This window comes from Aythya ferina, assembly GCF_964211825.1.
Source record: "Aythya ferina genome assembly, chromosome: 8".
Classification (NCBI taxonomy): Eukaryota; Metazoa; Chordata; class Aves; order Anseriformes; family Anatidae; genus Aythya; species Aythya ferina.
The window spans coordinates 4029252-4035251 of record NC_140304.1 but is presented as its reverse complement, the minus strand read 5'-3'; positions in this window follow the sequence as shown (position 1 = coordinate 4035251).

Genomic DNA, 6000 nt, shown 5'->3' with positions numbered 1-6000 from the left:
TGAAAGAGGAGAAAAATTATAGGAAACGATTAAAATACCCAAACTTGAAGCAGCATTTTGTCTTGGGCTGAATGACAAGATCTACCTGATCTCAAGTAGTTTTACCTCTTTTTTTTTTTTTTTTTAATTTTATTTTTTATTTTTTTTCTTTTCAGTCCCAAAACTAGGCCTTGTGTTATTTCCCACCTCTGCCCAGCAAGCCACTGGTGATATGCTCAGTGTATGGACTTGCTCATTCTTTCTCAGCCTAGCCCCCCAAATTTATTCATCTGTCTCAGTGCTTTCCGTGCATTTTACCTTTTCCTTAGAAGATCGGCTGCTTCAGAGGGCAGTTACAGTCTCCTTACTACATAACTATGCAGTAACTCAAAATCGCTAGTATTTAACAGAAGCTGTGAGGAGAGATGCTGGCACTCTCCCAGGGGCTTTGCTGCTCTTGGAAGCAGGACCCTGTGCTGCTTGTGGGGATGGCTCTGGCGCCTTAGGGTGGCAGCCGCCTGGCTTGTCACCAGCTCCTGGTTCTGGGCTTCAGGCGTCTCCAGAAGGCTTCTCTGAGTCATTCGGGGGACGCCTGTGACCCGTCACCAACCAAATAAAGCAAAAGCTTGGATGCTGGAACAGAGCTGTCTGGCTTGTGCATGGTTTGCTTTGGATCTTTTCAGCTGTCACTGCGGAGACCTTCTTCCCAGGGGTTATTTGTAAAGGGTGCTTTGATTCAGGTGCATGTGGGCTGTGCGTGTTGGCGGTGCACACAGTGCCCTGCCGCCGCAGCTCCCTCCTCCTCTTTGCTCTTCTTTTGTCTGCCGCTGACCCCCTGCCTCCACCCGTCCCCTGCTCCAGTGCTGAAGGACGTGGCTGGACCCACAGCTGCTTTTTTGCAGGAAATCATGTGGCACTGAATTGCATGGGGATGCAGATTACCTCAGTGCTTAGTTTAGAGCAGTGTGCCTTATCTGAGGTGTACACTTTGTGCAAGCAGCAGGGGAGAGGCAGTAACGCAGAGTGGCGGGGCTGCCCTGCTTTATTTGGGCTCTTCCCAGAGGGGCTGGAGTGGGGAGGTGGGCACAGCGGGCAGAGGGACCCTGCCTTCCCCCTACCTGCACAGCCCTGGCACCAAGAACAGCCACTGCAAGCTCCTCGGGGCAGGAAATCTTTCCTTTACTTTCCTGTGAAGCACCATGCAGAGCAGCGGTGCTTTATAGATGTTTAGAAGCACTCAGGAAAAAATCCTCTGCAGAATATAAAAGGGGAAAAGCTTCCGAGGCATCCCCTTCCGAGACTGCTGGAGCCACAGGCACGGGGAGCGAGATCATAATGTCCCTCCATCCATCTCCCTAACAGTGCCGCTCCCTGCTCTACACAGCTCTTTCCTTTTGCAGGCATCTTATGCCGTAGCATTAAGACACAACAGGGTGTGCTTTGCTGGGACATTAATAATACATCGGGCACGTTGTGAGCCGTGACTGTGAAGGCTGAGTGGCTTCAATAGCCCAAGAAATGCATTAATGCTCCGGTGAGCCGCATCCTCGAGCGGTAATTCCGTTGTTTTGCCATGCTGCTGATGACGCAGGTTGCGCAATGTGCCGTGCTGTGGTGGGCGCAGGCAAGTGGGCACCCTGCTTGGGGTGGCTGAACCCATGTTGTGACCAAAATGTGGGCATCGGGGTGCATTGTGTCAGTGGTACAGGCAGCCTCCGCTGACCTCGGCACGTACATAACCACCCGGGGTTGCGAAGGGTGCGTCCACGTGCTGGAAATGAGCAGACGGGTGATCTGCATGTGCCTAACGCCATAGCTAATCGCATCCTTCAGCAGGAAAAGCTGGGCTCCTTGTTAGCAGCAGAAATGATGAGAGGGAGGCAGAAAGAGACATCAAATGATATCCCAAAGAGCGCGAGAAAGAAGGAAAGACAGACTGCGGTTTGTAGGAAGTACCTCACCTCATTAAGCATCTTAATTCCTTTTTATTGTCCGTGCTGCACTGAAGCCTGTGAGATGTACGCGTGATTTATAAACACTGCTGTGCATCAGCTGAGCAGTTTTATACTGGGCTCTGGGAGCCCGAAGCACGTGTGTGGCTCATTCTGGGGCTGTTTTTTTTTCTGCAGCATCAGAATTTTGCCCGATTTCATTCTTGGTGCCACTTGGCTCTGCTATGCTTGCACGCTTTTATTTTGATAAATGTTTAAACACCTTTATGCCAAATGAAGCCAGGTAAATATGAGATCTCTTTACTCTGGCATAATTTTAGAATTAATTCATACCTGGATAAACCTGCATATCATTAAAGTCCACTAAATAAGAGTCATGGTTGTTTATTCAGAGCCAGGGAAGCTTTGTGGATAATTTTATGGTTGTTAAATAATTTTATTTGTTCAGATTAGCATATCTCAGATTTTCTTATATTCTTAACCACGTTACTTATACAATCACAAAGAAAATCTAAAACAACGATGAAAAATGCTGTTGTTCAGATTCCAAGATAAATCTAATAATGACTCTGACAGGATTGATTACAACAGAATCAGCAAAACCTCTCTACTCTTTTTAATGCAGTTTGAGACATGAAGAAGATAATGAAATATGTTACTTGACAGTTGCAGATTCTATGTTTAGAGTTAAAAGTAAGCTGCTCTGATTTTTTTTCTTATTGAAACTTTTTTTTTTCCACTGCAAAATATAATTTTTGCCAAAATTGACACATTTATGGAATTACATTAATTTTGATGACATTTTCTGGAAAAAAAAAAATTCAAATTATCTCTTTGGGAAATTCTATTTGGTAAAAAGACATAAAATTGCAAACTAAAAGCAATTTTGAAATTAAATTCCTTGTGTATTTATTGTTCTAACCTCGTTTTACAATATGTCACCAGCTGTCTTATTTTCTGTGGTGATTTCACTGAACCTCATCCTCTTTGCCTTCGCTCTCTGCACCTTTCCACATCTCTGTGTAATTTCATCTGCAAACACAAATCCAGCTACCACCTCTGTGCAGCCGATGGCAGATCCACCTGTGTGCTCACGACCTGTCTCCTCTGTCCAGCTTCAGCTCTGGGCTTGCTTCCCTGACATTTCTTGTAGACGACTGTCTGTCAAATCAAATTCAATGAGGATGAGACAGAACTTGTAATCTTCCCCACATCATGCCTTCCCTGCTACTCCCCTCTTTGATCACTGCGGACAACCTCACCATCTTGCCTGTCATCCAGGCCCATAATTTGTGTGTCATCTGACTCAGACCCTTCTCCCAGGTCCTCACATCCCAGCTAAGACATAATCCCACTGACTCCTCCTGCCTAGCGTCTGTAAGAGGGAGCCTTTCCTGGCCATCCCCATGGCTAAGACCCCCGTCTAACCTCTTCTCCTCTATGTCTCAATTAGCACAACACTTTTTTACTATTGTTATTATTTTTGTCAGGCCTTGACAAATGCAGCCCTGGCCTTTTGGTGCTCACTTAAAATGATACTGGGAATACTCTTTTCTCAGCCCCTCATGCTCCCATTTTCTGTCCACCCTTCCAGCAGATACCATCTCTTTATTTTGCCTAATACTTGGAGGTTCAGACCACAATCAGGCCTCCTAGAGCAAGAGTCCTTTATACTCACAGAAATACACACACATTATGATAATATAAACCATTATTCTTTACTAATATTATCAGTATGAGAACATGGCATAAATCAAGTCACACCTTTTTATGACTTATTTAATATTCTACTGTTTTATTGTATTCAACTTTTAAATTATTGTTGTTATTTGAATAATTATCTTTGCTAGCTATTAAGTACAGATTTAAAGCCTGTTATTTTCTAGATCAAAGCATCTCCCACTTCTGTTATAATGAAACACTTGAATTCTTGGACAGTCTGAACATGAAGCTAAGGTAAGAGTCAAAGTGTCTCATTACAAACAAGCAAGAGGTGCTTTGATCTACAAAATAGGATTTTAAATATTAATTTTTCATCTTAAAATAAGATCTGGCACAATAAAGTGCATTGTGGATATCAGGTGAAATCATAGAAAAGTTCTGCTGTTGTATTGCATAACATAGGAAATATGTCAGGGAGACTCATTCACTGTATGACATGTGTAAGAGGGCTCCCCGTACCCCACAGCTGCTAGGAGTTCCAGTATCCATCCAGTACATCCTATCCTAACAAACCTTGAGTTTAAAGCTGTCAGGCACAGTGTCGCTGAGCTCACCCCGAGGGCAAGGCCAGTCAGACCCAGAGCCCATGGTGGTGATGGCCACGCTGCGCCAAGGGTGGCTGCAGAGGGGCTCTGCAGACCCACATGGTGAGCCCCCGCCTGCTGCCAGCATGACACTACAGAAAATCACAGCCCACAAGAGATGTTTGGGAAATCTCAGGTTTACACTGCTTAAAAAAAAAAAAAAAGTAAAAATTAATATTTAAAACTTCCTTCTATTCTGGCATGTTTTAAGATATGGCTTTTTATGCTCTCATTTACAGTGGGTCTGAAATAGCTGCCTTTCCTGAGTGCTTGTTCAGGTCCTGGTTCTCGGCCAGCTCTTGCAAGGACATAATTTATATTTCCACTTAAAATACAACAATTTGCTATTTTACTTTGCTGAAAGAATGTACTTTACTGTGAATATTTTGCAGTGTCACCAGAAAGCAGCAGGAGAAAAGTGTTAAAAATTGCCAAAGAGAAAAAGGAAAAATTACTGTGAAAGATTTATTCACGGTATACACATGTAAGAGGTATCTTCACCCAGACACTTCCCCTAAATCATTTCTTATAGCCTCCCCCCATCCCTGCTGATAAATCCTGGGCCCATGAGCGTCATGCAGGTGCTGACCTCCAGGAGGTCCTCTTAGGAGCTGATAGCAGGTGGATTCACACATTTCAGGCCGATTTCCGTGGAGACCCAAACTGGGGTGGCATCCTCCACACCGACAGTGATAGAAAACCGCATCAGCAACGCAGATCAGTGGGTGCTGCGCTCAGTCACACGCCACCAGGGATGATTTAGTTTATCTGGGTGTAAATCAGATGTGACTCATCGGCAGACACTGCACAGTCAAACGTGCAGAAAACTCGCATCAGTGCTGAATCAAAGTCTGAAACACAGCTCGTTATTTAAAGAGAATTATGAGAATGCCATGAGTTTCGAGAAGAAGATCAACACTGCTGAGGAAGTGAAAGCCAAGAGTTATAGATGAAATGATAGGAGGCCCTCAGGATTTATTAACTGTTTTGTTTGGAGTTATTAAAAAGGAATGACACCCATTACAGTGTATCAGAGGAGCGAGCTATCTAACAGCCCCATGGCTGTGACTGCGTGGAGCTCTGTGATAAGGTGAGGACACCAAGAAAAGTTTTTGCTTTGTAAGCTGTTCATTCAAGTCAAGAGTTTTCTCAAGCAAATATTGTTCTACAAAGAAATACCTCTAAGCGCAAACTGCCCAATTCTCATGAAACATATGCTTAGGGCTGTCTTAGGCATGTCTGAGACGTTTCCAATCTTTTCATGACAACTCTAAGTAGTCAATTCTAGCCTTGTTGTTTCGGGGGGGTGTGCATGGGCTCTGCAGGCTTCCTGCATCCTGTGGTGCAGTGGCATTTGCTGTTATGAATGCACCAGTACTTGAAGCTTGGCACCAGTGTGAAGAATGTGCACAAGTGGTGCTACTTTGGCAATTCCTTTTTCAGATGGAATCCTAACATCTACCCGAGTTACTCAGTCACATCCCTCTAACTAGTTGCTTCTAGAATCCAGATTGCTTTTCTCTTTGGTTTAAGAACAGTACTATGTTCAACCAGAACAACTGAAATGCAACTGGGGATGGTCTTTTTCTTTTTTTTTTTTTTATAAATACTTGTTGACTCCCCCTGTGATATGTCAAAAGGAGTGCATCAGATTAAAAGTCCTGTCTCATGCTGTGAATTCTAGCATCCATCCCACAAGGATTCTTGGTCCTTTGTGAATACATCTTTTATTTTCATTTGCGTGAGCTTCATTGCAGCTTATT